The sequence below is a fragment of the Rutidosis leptorrhynchoides genome, chromosome 1, assembly GCF_046630445.1.
Source record: "Rutidosis leptorrhynchoides isolate AG116_Rl617_1_P2 chromosome 1, CSIRO_AGI_Rlap_v1, whole genome shotgun sequence".
Classification (NCBI taxonomy): Eukaryota; Viridiplantae; Streptophyta; class Magnoliopsida; order Asterales; family Asteraceae; genus Rutidosis; species Rutidosis leptorrhynchoides.
In genome coordinates this window covers 86,839,074-86,861,171 of record NC_092333.1, presented here as the reverse complement: position 1 = coordinate 86,861,171, position 22,098 = coordinate 86,839,074, and positions in this window count along the sequence as shown.

Genomic DNA, 22,098 nt, shown 5'->3' with positions numbered 1-22,098 from the left:
AATGATGAACAAGAGAAAGCGTTTCAGTTATTGAAGAAAAAGCTAACTACGGCACCTATATTGTCATTGCCTGAAGGGAATGATGATTTTGTGATTTATTGTGACGCATCAAAGCAAGGTCTCGGTTGTGTATTAATGCAACGAACGAAGGTGATTGCTTATGCGTCTAGACAATTGAAGATTCACGAACAAAATTATACGACGCATGATTTGGAATTAGGCGCGGTTGTTTTTGCATTAAAGACTTGGAGGCACTACTTATATGGGGTCAAAAGTATTATATATACCGACCACAAAAGTCTTCAACACATATTTAATCAGAAACAACTGAATATGAGGCAGCGTAGGTGGATTGAATTGTTGAATGATTACGACTTTGAGATTCGTTACCACCCGGGGAAGGCAAATGTGGTAGCCGATGCCTTGAGCAGGAAGGACAGAGAACCCATTCGAGTAAAATCTATGAATATAAAGATTCATAATAACCTTACTACTCAAATAAAGGAGGCGCAACAAGGAGTTTTAAAAAAGGGAAATTTAAAGGATGAAATACCCAAAGGATCGGAGAAGCATCTTAATATTCGGGAAGACGGAACCCGGTATAGGGCTGAAAGGATTTGGGTACCAAAATTTGGAGATATGAGAGAAATGGTACTTAGAGAAGCTCATAAAACCAGATACTCAATACATCCTGGAATGGGGAAGATGTACAAGGATCTCAAGAAACATTTTTGGTGGCGGGGTATGAAAGGCGATGTTGCTAAATACGTAGGAGAATGTTTGACGTGTTCTAAGGTCAAAGCTGAGCATCAGAAACCATCAGGTCTACTTCAACAACCCGAAATCCCGGAATGGAAATGGGAAAACATTACCATGGATTTCATCACTAAATTTCCAAGGACTGCAAGTGGTTTTGATACTATTTGGGTAATAGTTGATCGTCTCACCAAATCAGCACACTTCCTGCCAATAAGAGAAGATGACAAGATGGAGAAGTTAGCACGACTGTATTTGAAGGAAGTCATCTCCAGACATGGAATACCAATCTCTATTATCTCTGATAGGGATGGCAGATTTATTTCAAGATTCTGGCAGACATTACAGCAAGCATTAGGAACTCGTCTAGACATGAGTACTGCCTATCATCCACAAACTGATGGGCAGAGCGAAAGGACGATACAAACGCTTGAAGACATGCTACGAGCATGTGTTATTGATTTCGGAAACAGTTGGGATCGACATCTACCGTTAGCAGAATTTTCCTACAACAACAGCTACCATTCAAGCATTGAGATGGCGCCGTTTGAAGCACTTTATGGTAGAAATTGCAGGTCTCCGATTTGTTGGAATGAAGTGAGGGATAGACAGATTACGGGTCCGGAGATTATACAAGAAACTACCGAGAAGATCATCCAAATTCAACAACGGTTGAAAACCGCCCAAAGTCGACAAAAGAGCTACGCTGACATTAAAAGAAAAGATATAGAATTTGAAATTGGAGAGATGGTCATGCTTAAAGTTGCACCTTGGAAAGGCGTTGTTCGATTTGGTAAACGAGGGAAATTAAATCCAAGGTATATTGGACCATTCAAGATTATTGATCGTGTCGGACCAGTAGCTTACCGACTTGAGTTACCTCAACAACTCGCGGCTGTACATAACACTTTCCACGTCTCGAATTTGAAGAAATGTTTTGCTAAAGAAGATCTCACTATTCCGTTAGATGAAATCCAAATCAACGAAAAACTTCAATTCATCGAAGAACCCGTCGAAATAATGGATCGTGAGGTTAAAAGACTTAAGCAAAACAAGATACCAATTGTTAAGGTTCGATGGAATGCTCGTAGAGGACCCGAGTTCACCTGGGAGCGTGAAGATCAGATGAAGAAGAAATACCCGCATCTATTTCCAGAAGATTCGTCAATACCTCCAACAGCTTAAAATTTCGGGACGAAATTTATTTAACGGGTAGGTACTGTAGTGACCCGAACTTTTCCATGTATATATATATTAATTGAGATTGATATTTACATGATTAAATGTTTCCAACATGTTAAGCAATCAAATTTTTTAAGACTTGATTAATTGAAATATGTTTCATATAGACAATTGACCACCCAAGTTGACCGGTGATTCACGAACGTTAAAACTTGTAAAAACTATATGATGACATATATATGGATATATATATAGTTAATTTAACTACTATGATAAGTAAACATATCATTAAGTATATTAACAATGAACTACATATGTAAAAACAAGACTACTAACTTAATGATTTTTAAACGAGACATATATGTAACGATTATCGTTGTAAAGACATTTAATGTATATATATCATATTAAGAGATATTCATACATGATAATATCATGATAATTTAATAATTTAAAATCTCATTTGATATTATAAACATTGGGTTAACAACATTTAACAAGATCGTTAACCTAAAGGTTTCAAAACAACACTTACATGTAACGACTAACGATGACTTAACGACTCAGTTAAAATGTATATACATGTAGTGTTTTAATATGTATTTATACACTTTTGAAAGACTTTAATACACTTATCAAAATACTTCTACTTAACAAAAATGCTTACAATTATATCCTCGTTCAGTTTCATCAACAATTCTACTCGTATGCACCCGTATTCGTACTCGTACAATACACAGCTTTTAGATGTATGTACTATTGGTATATACACTCCAATTATCAGCCCTTAGCAGCCCATGTGAGTCACCTAACACATGTGGGAACCATCATTTGGCAACTAGCATGAAATATCTCATAAAATAACAAAAATATGAGTAATCATTCATGACTTATTTACATGAAAACAAAATTACATATCCTTTATATCTAATCCATACACCAACGACCAAAAACACCTACAAACACTTTAATTCTTCAATTTTATTCATATAATTGATCTCTCTCAAGTTCTATCTTCAAATTCTAAGTGTTCTTCATAAATTCTACAAGTTCTAGTTACATAAAATCAAGAATACTTTCAAGTTTGCTAGCTCACTTCCAATCTTGTAAGGTGATCATCCAACCTCAAGAAATCTTTGTTTCTTACAGTAGGTTATCATTCTAATACAAGGTAATAATCATATTCAAACTTTGGTTCAATTTCTATAACTATAACAATCTTATTTCAAGTGATGATCTTACTTGAACTTGTTTTCGTGTCATGATTCTGCTTCAAGAACTTCGAGCCATCCAAGGATCCGTTGAAGCTAGATCAATTTTTCTCTTTTCCAGTAGGTTTATCCAAGGAACTTAAGGTAGTAATGATGTTCATAACATCATTCGATTCATACATATAAAGCTATCTTATTCGAAGGTTTAAACTTGTAATCACTAGAACATAGTTTAGTTAATTCTAAACTTGTTCGCAAACAAAAGTTAATCCTTCTAAATTGACTTTTAAAATCAACTAAAAACATGTTCTATATCTATATGATATGTTAACTTAATGATTTAAAACCTGGAAACACGAAAAACATCTTAAAACCGGATTTACGCCGTCGTAGTAACACCGCGGGCTGTTTTGGGTTAGTTAACTAAAAACTATGATAAACATTGATTTAAAAGTTGTTATTCTGAGAAAATGATTTTTATTATGAACATGAAACTATATCCAAAAATTATGGTTAAACTCAAAGTGGAAGTATGTTTTCTAAAATGGTCATCTAGACGTCGTTCTTTCGACTGAAATGACTACCTTTACAAAAACGACTTGTAACTTATTTTTCCGACTATAAACCTATACTTTTTCTGTTTAGATTCATTAAATAGAGTTCAATATGAAACCATAGCAATTTGATTCACTCAAAACGGATTTAAAATGAAGAAGTTATGGGTAAAACAAGATTGGATAATTTTTCTCATTTTAGCTACGTGAAAATTGGTAACAAATCTATTCCAACCATAAATTAATCAACTTGTATTGTATATTATGTAATCTTGAGATACCATAGACACGTATACAATGTTTCGACCTATCATGTCGACACATCTATATATATTTCGGAACAACTATAGACACTCTATATGTGAATATTGGAGTTAGCTATACAGGGTTGAGGTTGATTCCAAAATATATATAGTTTGAGTTGTGATCAATACTGAGATACGTATACACTGGATCGTGGATTGATTCAAGATAATATTTATCGATTTATTTCTGTACATCTAACTGTGGACAACTAGTTGTAGGTTACTAACGAGGACAGCTGACTTAATAAACTTAAAACATCAAAATATATTAAAAGTGTTGTAAATATATTTTGAACATACTTTGATATATATGTATATATTGTTATAGGTTCGTGAATCAACCAGTGGCCAAGTCTTACTTCCCGACGAAGTAAAAATCTGTGAAAGTGAGTTATAGTCCCACTTTTAAAATCTAATATTTTTGGGATGAGAATACATGCAGGTTTTATAAATGATTTACAAAATAGACACAAGTACGTGAAACTACATTCTATGGTTGAATTATCAAAATCGAATATGCCCCTTTTTATTAAGTCTGGTAATCTAAGAATTAGGGAACAGACACCCTAATTGACGCGAATCCTAAAGATAGATCTATTGGGCCTAACAAACCCCATCCAAAGTACCGGATGCTTTAGTACTTCGAAATTTATATCATATCCGAAGGGTGTCCCGGAATGATGGGGATATTCTTATATATGCATCTTGTTAATGTCGGTTACCAGGTGTTCACCATATGAATGATTTTTATCTCTATGTATGGGATGTGTATTGAAATATGAAATCTTGTGGTCTATTGTTATGATTTGATATATATAGGTTAAACCTATAACTCACCAACATTTTTGTTGACGTTTAAAGCATGTTTATTCTCAGGTGAATACTAAGAGCTTCCGCTGTCGCATACTTAAATAAGGACGAAATTTGGAGTCCATGCTTGTATGATATTGTGTAAAAACTGCATTCAAGAAACTTATTTTGTTGTAACATATTTGTATTGTAAACCATTATGTAATGGTCGTGTGTAAACAGGATATTTTAGATTATCATTATTTGATAATCTACGTAAAGCTTTTTAAACCTTTATTGATGAAATAAAGGTTATGGTTTGTTTAAAAATGAATGCAGTCTTTGAAAAACGTCTCATATAGAGGTCAAAACCTCGCAACGAAATCAATTAATATGGAACGTTTTTAATCAATAAGAACGGGACATTTCATCGGTTACCACATTTGCCTTCCCCGGGTGGTAACGAATCTCAAAGTCGTAATCATTCAACAATTCAATCCACCTACGCTGCCTCATATTCAGTTGTTTCTGATTAAATATGTGTTGAAGACTTTTGTGGTCGGTATATATAATACTTTTGACCCCATATAAGTAGTGCCTCCAAGTCTTTAATGCAAAAAAACCGCGCCTAATTCCAAATCATGCGTCGTATAATTTTGTTCGTGAATCATCAATTGTCTAGACGCATAAGCAATCACCTTCGTTCGTTGCATTAATACACAACCGAGACCTTGCTTTGATGCATCACAATAAATCACAAAATCATCATTCCCTTCAGGCAATGACAATATAGGTGCCGTAGTTAGCTTTTTCTTCAATAACTGAAACGCTTTCTCTTGTGCATCCTTCCATTCAAATTTCTTCCCTTTATGCATTAATACAGTCAAGGGTTTTGCTATTCTGGAAAAGTCTTGGATGAACCTTCTGTAGTAACCAGCTAGTCCTAAAAACTGGCGTATGTGTTTCGGAGTTTTCGGGGTTTCCCACTTTTCAACAGTTTCTATCTTTGCCGGATCCACCTTAATACCTTCTTTGTTCACTATGTGACCGAGGAATTGAACTTCTTCCAACCAAAATGCACACTTTGAAAACTTAGCGTACAATTCTTCCTTCCTCAATACTTCTAACACCTTTCTCAAATGTTCATCGTGTTCTTGGTCATTCTTTGAGTAAATAAGTATGTCATCAATGAAAACAATGACAAACTTGTCAAGGTATGGTCCACACACTCGGTTCATAAGGTCCATGAACACAGCTGGTGCATTAGTTAAACCAAACGGCATGACCATAAACTCGTAATGACCGTAATTTGTTCTGAAAGCAGTCTTTGGAATATCATCTTCTTTCACCCGCATTTGATGATACCCGGAACGTAAGTCAATCTTTGATTAAACATACGAGCCTTGTAGTTGATCAAATAAGTCGTCGATTCTCGGTAGTGGGTAGCGGTTCTTGATGGTAAGTTTTTTCAACTCTCGGTAGTCGATACACAACCTGAATGTGCCATCTTTCTTCTTGACTAACAAAACAGGAGCTCCCCACGGTGATGTGCTTGGTCAAATAAAACCACGCTCTAAAAGTTCTTGTAATTAGCTTTGCAGTTCTTTCATCTCACTGAGTGCGAGTCTGTAAGGAGCACGAGCTATTGGTGCAGCTCCTGGTACAAGATCTATTTGAAATTCAACGAATCGATGTGGGGGTAATCCCGGTAATTCTTTCGGAAATACATCAGGAAATTCTTTTGCGATGGGAACATCATTGATGCTCTTTTCTTCAGTTTGTACTTTCTCAACGTGTGCTAGAACAGCATAGCAACCTTTTTCTTATTAGTTTTTGTGCCTTCAAATTACTAATAAGATGTAGCTTCGTGTTGCCCTTTTCTCCGTACACCATTAAGGGTTTTCCTTTTTCTCGTATAATGCAAATTGCATTTTTGTAACAAACGATCTCTGCTTTCACTTCTTTCAACCAGTCCATACCGATTATCACATCAAAACTCCCTAACTCTACTGGTATCAAGTCAATCTTAAATGTTTCGCTAACCAGTTTAATTTCTCGATTCTGACATATATTATCTGCTGAAATTAATTTACCATTTGCTAATTCGAGTAAAAATTTACTATCCAAAGGTGTCAATGGACAACTTAATTTAGCACAAAATCTCTACTCATATAGCTTCTATCCGCACCCGAATCAAATAAAACGTAAGCAGATTTATTGTCAATAAGAAACGTACCCGTAACAAGATCCGGGTCTTCCTGTGCCTCTGCCGCATTAATATTGAAAACTCTTCCGCGGCCTTGTCCATTCGTGTTCTCCTGGTTCGGGCAATTTCTAATAATGTGGCCCGGTTTTCCACATTTATAACAAACTACATTGGCATAACTTGCTCCGACACTACTTGCTCCGCCATTACTCGTTCTGACACCATTTGTTCCTTTCGTTCTGTTAACCCCTGGTCCGTAGACCTCACACTTCGCCGCGCTATGACCATTTCTTTTACACTTGTTGCAAAATTTGGTACAGAACCCTGAGTGATACTTTTCACACCTTTGGCATAGCTGCTTCTGATTGTTGTTGTTGTTGTTGCGGTTGTTATTGTTGTTGGAATGATTGTTGTAGTTGTTGTTGTTGTTGTTTGGCTGTTTGTTGTAGTTGCGATTGATGTTGCGATTGTTGGGATAGTTGTTGTTGTTTTGGTGACTCTTATCACTGTTTTCCTCCCACTTTCTTTTGACTAGTTTCACGTTGGCCTCTTCGGCCGCCTGTTCTTTAATTCTTCCCTCAATCTGGTTCACTAGTTTGTGAGCCATTCTACATGCCTTTTGTATGGAGGCAGGCTCGTGTGAATTATATCTTCTTGGATTCTCTCTGGTAACCCTTTCACAAACGCGTTGATCTTCTCTTCCTCATCTTCGAATGCTCTCGGACACAATAGGCACAATTCTGTGAATCGTCTTTCGTACGAAGTAATAATGAATCCCTGTGTTCGTAACCCTCTAAGTTCTGACTTGAGCTTATTGACCTCGGTTCTAGGACGGTACTTCTCGTTCATCAAGTGCTTGAATGCTGACCACGGTAGCGCGTAAGCAGCATCTTGTCCCACTTGCTCTAGATAGGTATTCCACCATGTTAACACAATACATGTGAAGGTATGCGTAGCGTACTTCACTTTGTCTCCTTCAGCACACTTACTTATGGCAAAGACCGATTCAACTTTCTCGGTCCACCGTTTCAATCTGATTGGTCCTTCAGTCCCATCAAATTCTGAAGGTTTGCAGGCAGTGAATTCCTTGTAGGAGCATCCTACACGATTTCTTGCGCCGTTAGCTGTATTGCTAGATTCAGAGTTATTGTTGGTATGTAGCGCGGCCTGTACTGCGGCTATGTTTGAAGCAAGAAAGGCACGAAATTCCTCTTCGCTCATATTCAAGGTGTGTCGAGTAGTCGGTGCCATTTCCTTCAAAATAGTCAAATGAAACGAGTTAATCATATAGAATATCAAGAGTAGTCAATAGTATTTCGTAGCGTAATATGAACTTATTTATAAAAGCCCTTTCTTCATATTAGCATTTTATACTCTTTAATTCGGGTAGTACCTACCCGTTAAGTTCATACTTAGTAGCTAACATACCATTTCAACTACTACAATTCTATATGAAAAACTAATCACAAAAAAAAAAAATATCATATTCAAACCTTTATACAATAACTTGCAAACTTACAATACCGCTATTTTACATATAGCATGAAATATAGCACATAAAACTTTGATATAAAGTAGTTGCGAAGATAATTCTAGTTAATAAATAAGGCGTTCAGCAAAGGCAATAAAGACACGTAATTCATACGTCCAGAAACAAGTCATGCATTCTGGTTTTACTAATACCACTTCCCATCCTTGGTTTTGTGGAACATAACCGTTGTGACCGATAGTATGACAATGTGTTGTAACGTCGTCAAAAGGATGAAGGTTACGTAATGACCAACAGTCTCGTAATAACCTAAAAACCTCATTTCTTACCCCAATTATCGACTCCGTCACTTGTGGGAACTTTTTGTTTAATAGTTGTAGCCCAATGTTCTTGTTCTCACTTTGGTGAGAAGCGAACATTAATAACCCGTAAGCATAACATGCTTCTTTATGTTGCATGTTAGCCGCTTTTTCTAAATCACGAAGTCCTATATTCGGATATATTAAGTCAACATAATTTCTTAACCCGTTGCGTAAAATAGCATTTGGGTTCCCCGCAATATATGCGTCAAAGTAAACACATCGTAACTTATGGATTTCCCAATGTGATATCCCACATCTTTCGAACGAAAGCCTTTTATAAACCAAGGCATTCTTGGAACGTTCTTCGAATGTCTTACAAACTGATCTAACCTTAAATAATTGTGCCGAGAAATTCTGACCGACTCTAGACAAGATTTCATCAATCATGTCTCCGGGTAGGTCTCTTAAAATATTGGGTTGTCTATCCATTTTGTGTTTTTATACTGTAAAATAGACAAGAGTTAGATTCATAAAAAAAATTACTTATTAATACAAGCAATTTTTACATATATCATAAAGCATCAGCACACTATATTACATATATTACACCACACGAATACAACTATCTTATTTCGACTCGCTCGTTTCTTCTTCTTCGGTTTTGGTTCGTTTTGCCAAGTTTCTAGGGATATATGATGTTCCCCTAATACGAGCCGTCGTTTTCCACATTGGTTTAGAAAAACCTGGTGGTTTAGAGATTCCCGGGTTATTGTCATAACTTAAGAAATACGGGTGTTGACGATACATATAAAGTTTATCGGGTTTGGAATCAAATTTCTCTATTTTTATGCCCTTTCCCTTATTGTTCTCTTTTGCCTTATTAAATTGTGTTGGGGTAATTTCTATAACATCATCGGAATCCTTGTCGGGATCTGATTCATCGGAGAATTGGTAATCCTCCCAATACTTTGCTTCCTTGGCGGAAACACCATTGACCATAATTAACTTTGGTCGGTTGATTGAGGATTTTCTTCTACTTAACCTTTTTATTATTTCCCCCACTGGTTCTATTTCTTCTTCCGGTTCCGATTCTTCTTCCGGTTCCGATTCTTCTTCCGGTTCCGACTCTTCTTCCGGTTCCTCTTCGGGAACTTGTGAATCAGTCCACGAATCATTCCAATTTACATTTGACTCTTCATTATTATTAGGTGAGTCAATGGGACTTGTTCTAGAGGTAGACATCTATCACATAATGTCAAACACGTTAAGAGATTAATATATCACATAATATTCACATGTTAAAAATATATAGTTTCCAACAAAATTTGTTAAGCAATCATTTTTCAAGTAAAACACGGTCGAAGTCAAGACTCACTAATGCATCCTAACAAACTCGATAAGACACACTAATGCAAAATTCTGGTTCTCTAAGACCAACGCTCTGATACCAACTGAAATGTCCCGTTCTTATTGATTAAAAACGTTCCATATTAATTGATTTCGTTGCGAGGTTTTGACCTCTATATGAGTCGTTTTTCAAAGACTGCATTCATTTTAAAATAAACCATAACCTTTATTTTATCAATAAAGGTTTAAAAAGCTTTACGTAGATTATCAAATAATGATAATCTAAAATATCCTGTTTACACACGACTATTACATAATGGTTTACAATACAAATATATTACAACGAATTAAGTTTCTTAAATGCAGTTTTTACACAATATCATACAAGCATGGACTCCAAATCTTGTCCTTATTTAAGTATGCGATAGCGGAAGCTCTTAATAATCACCTAAGAATAAACATGCTTAAAACGTCAACAAAAATGTTGGTGAGTTATAGGTTTAACCTATATATATCAAATCGTAACAATAGACCACAAGATTTCATATTTCAATACACATCCCATACATAGAGATAAAAATCATTCATATGGTGAACACCTGGTAACCGACATTAACAAGATGCATATATAAGAATATCCCCATCATTCCGGGACACCCTTCGGATATGATATAAATTTCGAAGTACTAAAGCATCCGGTACTTTGGATGGAGTTTGTTAGGCCCAATAGATCCATCTTTAGGATTCGCGTCAATTAGGGTGTCTGTTCCCTAATTCTTAGATTACCAGACTTAATAAAAAGGGGCATATTCGATTTCGATAATTCAACCATAGAATGTAGTTTCACGTACTTGCGTCTATTTTATAAATCATTTATAAAACCTGCATGTGTTCTCATCCCAAAAATATTAGATTTTAAAAGTGGGACTATAACTCACTTTCACAGATTTTTACTTTGTCGGGAAGTAAGACTTGGCCACTGGTCGATTCACGGACCTATAACAAATATGTACATATATATCAAAGTATGTTCAAAATATATTTACAACACTTTTAATACATTTTGATGTTTTAAGTTTATTATGCCAGCTGTCCTCGTTATTAACCTACAACTAGTTGTCCACAGTTAGATGTACAGAAATAAATCGATATATATATTATCTTGAATCAATCCACGACCCAGTGTATACACGTCTCAGGCTAGATCACAACTCAAAGTATATATATTTTTGGAATCAACCTCAACCCTGTATAGCTAACTCCAACATTACTGCATATAGAGTGTCTATGGTTGTTCCAAATAATATATATACATGGGTCGATATGATATGTCAAAACATTTGTATACGTGTCTATGGTATCCCAAGATTACATAATATATTAGAATATATGTATAATACAATATAAGTTAGCTAGGATATGATTTGTATAGAATTGTTAATATTTCCCGTGGCTACAAAAATAAAAAAATATCCCATCTTGTTTTACCCATAACTTCTTCATTTTAAATCCGTTTTGAGTGAATCAAATTGCTATGGTTTCATATTGAACTCTATTTTATGAATCTAAACAGAAAAAGTATAGGTTTATAGTTGGAAATATAAGTTACAAGTCGTTTTTGTAAGAGGTAGTCATTTTAGTCGAAAGAACGACGTCTTGATGGCCATTTTGAAAAACATATTTTCACTTTGAGTTTAACCATGATTTTTGGATATAGTTTCATGTTCATAAGAAAAATCATTTTCCCAAAAGAACAACTTTTAAATCAAAGTTTATCATAGTTTTTAATTATCAAACCCAAAACAGCCCGCGGTGTTACTACGACGGCGTATGTCCAGTTTTACGGTGTTTTTCGTGTTTCCAGGTTTTAAATCATTAAGTTAGCATATCATATAGATATATAACATGTGTTTAGTTAATTTTAAAAGTCAAGTTAGAAGGATTAACTTTTGTTTGCGAACAAGTTTAGAATTAACTAAACTATGTTCTAGTGATTTCAAGTTTAAACCTTCGAATAAGATAGCTTTATATGTATGAATCGAATGATGTTATGAACATCATTAATACCTAAAGTTTTATGGATAAACCTACTGGAAAAGAGACAAATGGATCTAGCTTCAAAGGATCTTGGATGGCTTGAAAGTTCTTGAAGTAGAATCATGACACGAAAACAAGTTCAAGTAAGATTTCCACTCGAAATAAGATTGTTATAGTTATAGAAATTGAATCAAAGTTTGAATATGAGTATTACCTTATATTAGAAAGATATCTTACTGTAAATAAGAAAGATTTCTTGAGGTTGGATGATGAAATATCCCGTTCTTATTGATTAAAAACGTTCCATATTAATTGATTTCGTTGCGAGGTTTTGACCTCTATATGAGACATTTTTCAAAGACTGCATTCATTTTTAAAACAAACCATAACCTTTATTTCATAAATAAAGGTTTAAAAAGCTTTACGTAGATTATCAAATAATGATAATCTAAAATATCCTGTTTACACACGACCATTACATAATGGTTTACAATACAAATATGTTACATCGAAATCAGTTTCTTGAATGCAGTTTTTACACAATATCATACAAACATGGACTCCAAATCTTGTCCTTATTTTAGTATGCAACAGCGGAAGCTCTTAATATTCACCTGAGAATAAACATGCTTTAAACGTCAACAAAAATGTTGGTGAGTTATAGGTTTAACCTATATATATCAAATCGTAACAATAGACCACAAGATTTCATATTTCAATACACATCCCATACATAGAGATAAAAATCATTCATATGGTGAACACCTGGTAACCGACAATAACAAGATGCATATATAAGAATATCCCCATCATTCCGGGACACCCTTCGGATATGATATAAATTTCGAAGTACTAAAGCATCCGGTACTTTGGATGGGGTTTGTTAGGCCCAATAGATCTATCTTTAGAATTCGCGTCAATTAGGGTGTCTGTTCCCTAATTCTTAGATTACCAGACTTAATAAAAAGGGGCATATTCGATTTTGATAATTCAACCATAGAATGTAGTTTCACGTACTTGTGTCTATTTTGTAAATCATTTATAAAACCTGCATGTATTCTCATCCCAAAAATATTAGATTTTAAAAGTGGGACTATAACTCACTTTCACAGATTTTTACTTCATCGGGAAGTAAGACTTGGCCACTGGTTGATTCACGAACCTATAACAATATATACATATATATCAAAGTATGTTCAAAATATATTTACAACACTTTTAATATATTTTGATGTTTTAAGTTTATTAAGTCAGCTGTCCTCGTTAGTAACCTACAACTAGTTGTCCACAGTTAGATGTACAGAAATAAATCGATAAATATTATCTTGAATCAATCCACGACCCAGTGTATACGTATCTCAATATTGATCACAACTCAAACTATATATATTTTGGAATCAACCTCAACCCTGTATAGCTAACTCCAACATTCACATATAGAGTGTCTATGGTTGTTCCGAAATATATATAGATGTGTCGACATGATAGGTCGAAACATTGTATACGTGTCTATGGTATCTCAAGATTACATAATATACAATACAAGTTGATTAAGTTATGGTTGGAATAGATTTGTTACCAATTTTCACGTAGCTAAAATGAGAAAAATTATCCAATCTTGTTTTACCCATAACTTCTTCATTTTAAATCCGTTTTGAGTGAATCAAATTGCTATGGTTTCATATTGAACTCTATTTTATGAATCTAAACAGAAAAAGTATAGATTTATAGTCGGAAAAATAAGTTACAAGTCGTTTTTGTAAAGGTAGTCATTTCAGTCGAAAGAACGACGTCTAGATGACCATTTTAGAAAACATACTTCCACTTTGAGTTTAACCATAATTTTTGGATATAGTTTCATGTTCATAATAAAAATCATCTTCTCAGAATAACAACTTTTAAATCAAAATTTATCATAGTTTTTAATTAACTAACCCAAAACAGCCCGCGGTGTTACTACGACGGCGTAAATCCGGTTTTACGGTGTTTTTCGTGTTTCCAGGTTTTAAATCATTAAGTTAGCATATCATATAGATATATAACATGTGTTTAGTTGATTTTAAAAGTCAAGTTAGAAGGATTAACTTTTGTTTGCGAACAAGTTTAGAATTAACTAAACTATGTTCTAGTGATTACAAGTTTAAACCTTCGAATAAGATAGCTTTATATGTATGAATTGAATGATGTTATGAACATCATTACTACCTCAAGTTCCTTGGATAAACCTACTGGAAAAGAGAAAAATGGATCTAGCTTCAATGGATCCTTGGATGGCTCAAAGTTCTTGAAGCAAAATCATGACACGAAAACAAGTTCAAGTAAGATCATCACTTGAAATAAGATTGTTATAGTTATAGAAATTGAACCAAAGTTTGAATATGATTATTACCTTGTATTAGAATGATAACCTACTGTAAGAAACAAAGATTTCTTGAGGTTGGATGATCACCTTACAAGATTGGAAGTGAGCTAGCAAACTTGAAAGTATTCTTGATTTTATGAAACTAGAACTTTTGGAATTTATGAAGAACACTTAGAACTTGAAGATAGAACTTGAGAGAGATCAATTAGATGAAGAAAATTGTAGAATGAAAGTGTTTGTAGGTGTTTTTGGTCGTTGGTGTATGGATTAGATATAAAGGATATGTGATTTTGTTTTCATGTAAATAAGTCATGAATGATTACTCATATTTTTATAATTTTATGAGATATTTCATGCTAGTTGCCAAATGATGGTTCCCACATGTGTTAGGTGACTCACATGGGCTGCTAAGAGCTGATCATTGGAGTGTATATACCAATAGTACATACATCTAAAAGCTGTGTATTGTACGAGTACGAATACGGGTGCATACGAGTAGAATTGTTGATGAAACTGAAGGAGGATGTAATTGTAAGCATTTTTGTTAAGTAGAAGTATTTTGATAATTGTATTGAAGTCTTTCAAAAGTGTATAAATACATATTAAAACACTACATGTATATACATTTTAACTGAGTCGTTAAGTCATCGTTAGTCGTTACATGTAAGTGTTGTTTTGAAACCTTTAGGTTAACGATCTTGTTAAATGTTGTTAACCCAATGTTTATAATATCAAATGAGATTTTAAATTATTATATTATCATGATATTATCATGTATGAATATCTCTTAATATGATATATATACATTAAATGTCTTTACAACGATAATCGTTACATATATGTCTCGTTTAAAAATCATTAAGTTAATAGTCTTGTTTTTACATATGTAGTTCATTGTTAATATACTTTATGATATGTTTTATTATCATAGTATCATGTTAACTATATATATATATCCATATATATGTCATCATATAGTTTTTACAAGTTTTAACGTTCGTGAATCACCGATCAACTTGGGTGGTCAATTGTCTATATGAAACATATTTCAATTAATCAAGTCTTAACAAGTTTGATTGCTTAACATGTTGGAAACATTTAATCATGTAAATATCAATCTCAATTAATATATATAAACATGGAAAAGTTCGGGTCACTACAGTACCTACCCGTTAAATAAATTTCGTCCCGAAATTTTAAGCTGTTGAAGGTGTTGACGAATCTTCTGGAAATAGATGCGGGTATTTCTTCTTCATCTGATCTTCACGCTCCCAGGTGAACTCGGGTCCTCTACGAGCATTCCATCGAACCTTAACAATTGGTATCTTGTTTTGCTTAAGTCTTTTAACCTCACGATCCATTATTTCGACGGGTTCTTCGATGAATTGAAGTTTTTCGTTGATTTGGATTTCATCTAACGGAATAGTGAGATCTTCTTTAGCAAAACATTTCTTTAAATCCGAGACGTGGAAAGTGTTATGTACAGCCGCGAGTTGTTGAGGTAACTCTAGTCGGTAAGCTACTGGTCCGATACGATCAATAATCTTGAATGGTCCAATATACCTTGGATTTAATTTCCCTCGTTTACCAAATCGAACAACGCCTTTCCAAGGTGCAACTTTAAGCATGACCATCTCTCCAAATTCAAATTCTATATCTTTTCTTTTAATGTCAGCGTAGCTCTTTTGTCGACTTTGGGCGGTTTTCAACCGTTGTTGAATTTGGATGATCTTCTCGGTAGTTTCTTGTATAATCTCCGGACCCGTAATCTGTCTATCCCCCACTTCACTCCAACAAATCGGAGACCTGCACTTTCTACCATAAAGTGCTTCAAACGGCGCCATCTCAATGCTTGAATGGTAGCTGTTGTTGTAGGAAAATTCTGCTAACGGTAGATGTCGATCCCAACTATTTCCGAAATCAATAACACATGCTCGTAGCATGTCTTCAAGCGTTTGTATTGTCCTTTCGCTCTGCCCATCAGTTTGTGGATGATAGGCAGTACTCATGTCTAGACGAGTTCCTAATGCTTGCTGTAATGTCTGCCAGAATCTTGAAATAAATCTGCCATCCCTATCAGAGATAATAGAGATTGGTATTCCATGTCTGGAGACGACTTCCTTCAAATACAGTCGTGCTAACTTCTCCATCTTGTCATCTTCTCTTATTGGTAGGAAGTGTGCTGATTTGGTGAGACGATCAACTATTACCCAAATAGTATCAAAACCACTTGCAGTCCTTGGCAATTTAGTGATGAAATCCATGGTAATGTTTTCCCATTTCCATTCCGGGATTTCGGGTTGTTGAAGTAGACCTGATGGTTTCTGATGCTCAGCTTTGACCTTAGAACACGTCAAACATTCTCCTACGTATTTAGCAACATCGGCTTTCATACCCGGCCACCAAAAATGTTTCTTGAGATCCTTGTACATCTTCCCCGTTCCAGGATGTATTGAGTATCTGGTTTTATGAGCTTCTCTAAGTACCATTTCTCTCATATCTCCAAATTTTGGTACCCAAATCCTTTCAGCCCTATAATGGGTTCCGTCTTCCCGAATATTAAGATGCTTCTCCGATCCTTTGGGTATTTCATCCTTTAAATTTCCCTCTTTTAAAACTCCTTGTTGCGCCTCCTTTATTTGAGTAGTAATGTTATTATGAATCATTATATTCATAGATTTTACTCGAATGGGTTCTCTGTCCTTCCTGCTCAAGGCATCGGCTACCACATTTGCCTTCCCCGGGTGGTAACGAATCTCAAAGTCGTAATCATTCAATAATTCAATCCACCTACGCTGCCTCATATTCAGTTGTTTCTGATTAAATATGTGTTGAAGACTTTTGTGGTCGGTATATATAATACTTTTGACCCCATATAAGTAGTGCCTCCAAGTCTTTAATGCAAAAACAACCGCGCCTAATTCCAAATCATGCGTCGTATAATTTTATTCGTGAATCTTCAATTGTCTAGACGCATAAGCAATCACCTTCGTTCGTTGCATTAATACACAACCGAGACCTTGCTTTGATGCATCACAATAAATCACAAAATCATCATTCCCTTCAGGCAATGACAATATAGGTGCCGTAGTTAGCTTTTTCTTCAATAACTGAAACGCTTTCTCTTGTTCATCATTCCATTCAAATTTCTTCCCTTTATGCGTTAATGCAGTCAAGGGTTTTGCTATTCTGGAAAAGTCTTGGATGAACCTTCTGTAGTAACCAGCTAGTCCTAAAAACTGGCGTATGTGTTTCGGAGTTTTCGGGGTTTCCCACTTTTCAACAGTTTCTATCTTTGCCGGATCCACCTTAATACCTTCTTTGTTCACTATGTGACCGAGGAATTGAACTTCTTCCAACCAAAATGCACACTTTGAAAACTTAGCGTACAATTCTTCCTTCCTCAATACTTCTAACACCTTTCTCAAATATTCACCGTGTTCTTGGTCATTCTTTGAGTAAATAAGTATGTCATCAATGAAAACAATGACAAACTTGTCAAGGTATGGTCCACACACTCGGTTCATAAGGTCCATGAACACAGCTGGTGCATTAGTTAAACCAAACGGCATGACCATAAACTCGTAATGACCGTAACGTGTTCTGAAAGCAGTCTTTGGAATATCATCTTCTTTCACCCGTATTTGATGATACCCGGAACGTAATTCAATCTTTGAATAAATAGACGAGCCTTGTAGTTGATCAAATAAGTCATCGATTCTCGGTAGTGGGTAGCGGTTCTTGATGGTAAGTTTGTTCAACTCTCGGTAGTCGATACACAACCTGAATGTACCATCTTTCTTCTTGACAAACAAAACAGGAGCTCCCCACGGTGATGTGCTTGGTCGAATGAAACCACGCTCTAAAAGTTCTTGTAATTGGCTTTGTAGTTCTTTCATCTCGCTGGGTGCGAGTCTGTAAGGAGCACGAGCTATTGGTGCAGCTCCTGGTACAAGATCTATTTGAAATTCAACGGATCGATGTGGGGGTAATCCCGGTAATTCTTTCGGAAATACATCAGGAAATTCTTTTGCGACAGGAACATCATTGATGCTCTTTTCTTCAGTTTGTACTTTCTCGACGTGTGCTAGAACAGCATAGCAACCTTTTCTTATTAGTTTTTGTGCCTTCAAATTACTAATAAGATGTACCTTCGTGTTGCCCTTTTCTCCGTACACCATTAAGGGTTTTCCTTTTTCTCGTATAATGCGAATTGCATTTTTGTAACAGACGATCTCTGCTTTCACTTCTTTCAACCAGTCCATACCGATTATCACATTAAAACTCCCTAACTCTACTGGTATCAAATCAATCTTAAATGTTTCGCTAACCAGTTTAATTTCTCGATTCCGACATATATTATCTGCTGAAATTAATTTACCATTTACTAATTCGAGTAAAAATTTACTATCCAAAGGCGTCAATGGACAACTTAATTTAGCACAAAAATCTCTACTCATATAGCTTCTATCCGCACCCGAATCAAATAAAACGTAAGCAGATTTATTGTCAATAAGAAACGTACCCGTAACAAGCTCCGGGTCTTCCTGTGCCCCTGCCGCATTAATATTGAAAACTCTTCCACGGCCTTGTCCATTCGTGTTCTCCTGGTTCGGGCAATTTCTAATAATGTGGCCTGGTTTTCCACATTTATAACAAACTACATTGGCATAACTTGCTCCGACACTACTTGCTCCGCCATTACTCGTTCCGACACCATTTGTTCCTTTCGTTCTATTAACCCCTGGTCCGTAGACCTCACACTTCGCCGCGCTATGACCATTTCTTTTACACTTGTTGCAAAATTTGGTGCAGAACCCCGAGTGATTCTTTTCACACCTTTGGCATAGCTGCTTCTAATTGTTGTTGTTGTTGCGGTTATTATTGTTGTTGGGATGATTGTTGTAGTTGCTGTTGTTGTTGTTGTTGTTGTTGTTGTTGGGCCGTTTGTTGTAGTTGCGATTGATGTTGCGATTGTTGGGATAATTGTTGCGATTATTGTTGTAATTGCTGTTGTTGTTGTATTGGTGATTCTTATCACCGTTTTCCTCCCACTTTCTTTTGACTTGCTTCACATTGGCCTCTTCAGCAGTCTGTTCTTTAATTCTTTCTTCAATCTGGTTCACTAGTTTGTGAGCCATTCTACATGCATGTTGTATGGAGGCGGGCTCGTGTGAACTTATATCTTCTTGGATTCTTTCCGGTAATCCTTTCACAAACGCGTCGATCTTCTCTTCCTCATCTTCGAATGCTCCCGGACACAATAGGCACAATTCTGTGAATCATCTTTCGTACGTGGTAATATCAAATCCTTGGGTTCGTAACCCTCTAAGTTCTGTCTTGAGCTTATTGACCTCGGTTCTGGGACGGTACTTCTCGTTCATCAAGTGCTTGAATGCTGACCAAGGTAGTGCGTACGCATCATCTTGTCCCACTTGCTCTAGATATGTATTCCACCATGTTAACGCAGAACCTGTGAAGGTATGCGTAGCGTACTTCACTTTGTCCTCTTCAGTACACTTACTTATGGCAAACACCGATTCAACCTTCTCGGTCCACCGTTTCAATCCGATCGGTCCTTCGGTTCCATCAAATTCCAAAGGTTTGCAGGCAGTGAATTCTTTGTAGGTGCATCCTACACGATTTCCTGTACTGCTAGATCCAAGGTTATTGTTGGTATGTAGCGCAGCCTGTACTGCGGCTATGTTTGAAGCTAGAAAAGTACGGAATTCCTCTTCATTCATATTCACGGTGTGTCGAGTAGTCGGTGCCATTTCCTTCAAAATAGTTAAATGGAACAAGTTAATCATACAGAATATTAAGAGTAGTTAATAGTATTTCGTAGCATAATATGAACTCATTTATAAAAGCTTTTTCTTCATATTAGCATTTTATAAGTTTAAATTCGGGTAGTACCTACCCGTTAAGTTCATACTTAGTAGCTAATATACAATTCAACTACTACAATTCTATATGAAAAACTGATTATAATAATATTTCGCGTTCAAACTTTTATACAATATTTTACAAACTTACAATACCGCTTATTTTACATAAAGCATGAAATATAGCACACAATAACTTTGATACAAGATAGTTGTGAAGACAATTCTAGCTAGTACACAAGTCGTTCAGCAAAGGCAATAAAGACACGTAATTCATACGTCCAGAAACAAGTCATGCATTCTGGTTTTACTAGGACTACTTCCCATCCTTGGTCTTGTGCAACATAACCGTTATGGCCGTTGATAAGACAGCGTGTTGTAACGTCGTCAAAGGGACGAGGGTTACGTAATGTCCAACAGTCCCGTAATAATCTAAAAACCTCATTTCTTACCCCAATTACCGACTCCGTCACTTGTGGAAACGTTTTGTTTAATAGTTGTAGCCCGATGTTCTTGTTCTCACTTTGGTGAGAAGCGAACATTACTAATCCGTAAGCATAACATGCTTCTTTATGTTGCATGTTAGCCGCTTTTTCTAAATCACGAAGTCCAATATTCGGATATATTGAGTCAAAATAATTTCTTAACCCGTTGCGTAAAATAGCATTTGGGTTCCCCGCAATATATGCGTCAAAGTAAACACATCGTAACTTATGGGTTTCCCAATGTGATATCCCCCATCTTTCAAACGAAAGTCTTTTATAAACCAAGACATTCTTGGAACGTTCTTCGAATGTCTTACAAACTGATCTCGCCTTAAATAGTTGTGCCGAAGAATTCTGGCCGACTCTAGACAAGATTTCATCAATCATGTCTCCGGGTAGGTCTCTTAAAATATTGGGTTGTCTATCCATTTTGTGTTTTTAAACTGTAAAATAGACAAGAGTTAGATTCATAAAAAAATACTTATTAATACAAGCAATTTTTACATATATCATAAAGCATAAGAACACTATATTACATATATTACACCACACGAATACAACTATCTTATTCCGACTCGCTCGTTTCTTCTTCTTCGGTTTTGGTTCGTTTTGCCAAGTTTCTAGGGATATATGATGTTCCCCTAATACGAGCCGTCGTTGTCCACATTGGTTTAGAAAAACCTGGTGGTTTAGAGGTTCCCGGGTCATTGTTACAACTTAAGGACTTCGGGGGTTGACGATACATATAAAGTTCATCGGGGTTGGAATTAGATTTCTCTATTTTTATGCCCTTTCCCTTATTATTTTCTTTTGCCTTTTTAAATTTAGTTGGGGCAATTTCTATAACATCATCGGAATTCTCGTCGGAATCCGATTCATCGGAGAATTGGTAATCCTCCCAATATTTTGCTTCCTTGGCGGAAACACCATTGACCATAATTAACTTTGGTCGGTTGGTTGAGGATTTTCTTTTACTTAACCGTTTTATTATTTCCCCCACCGGTTCTATTTCTTCATCCGGTTCCGATTCTTCTTCCGGTTCCGATTCTTCTTCCGGTTCCGACTCTTCTTCCGGTTCCTCTTCGGGAACTTGTGAATCAGTCCACGAATCATTCCAATTTACATTTGACTCTTCATTATTATTAGGTGAGTCAATGGGACTTGTTCTAGAAGTAGACATCTATCACA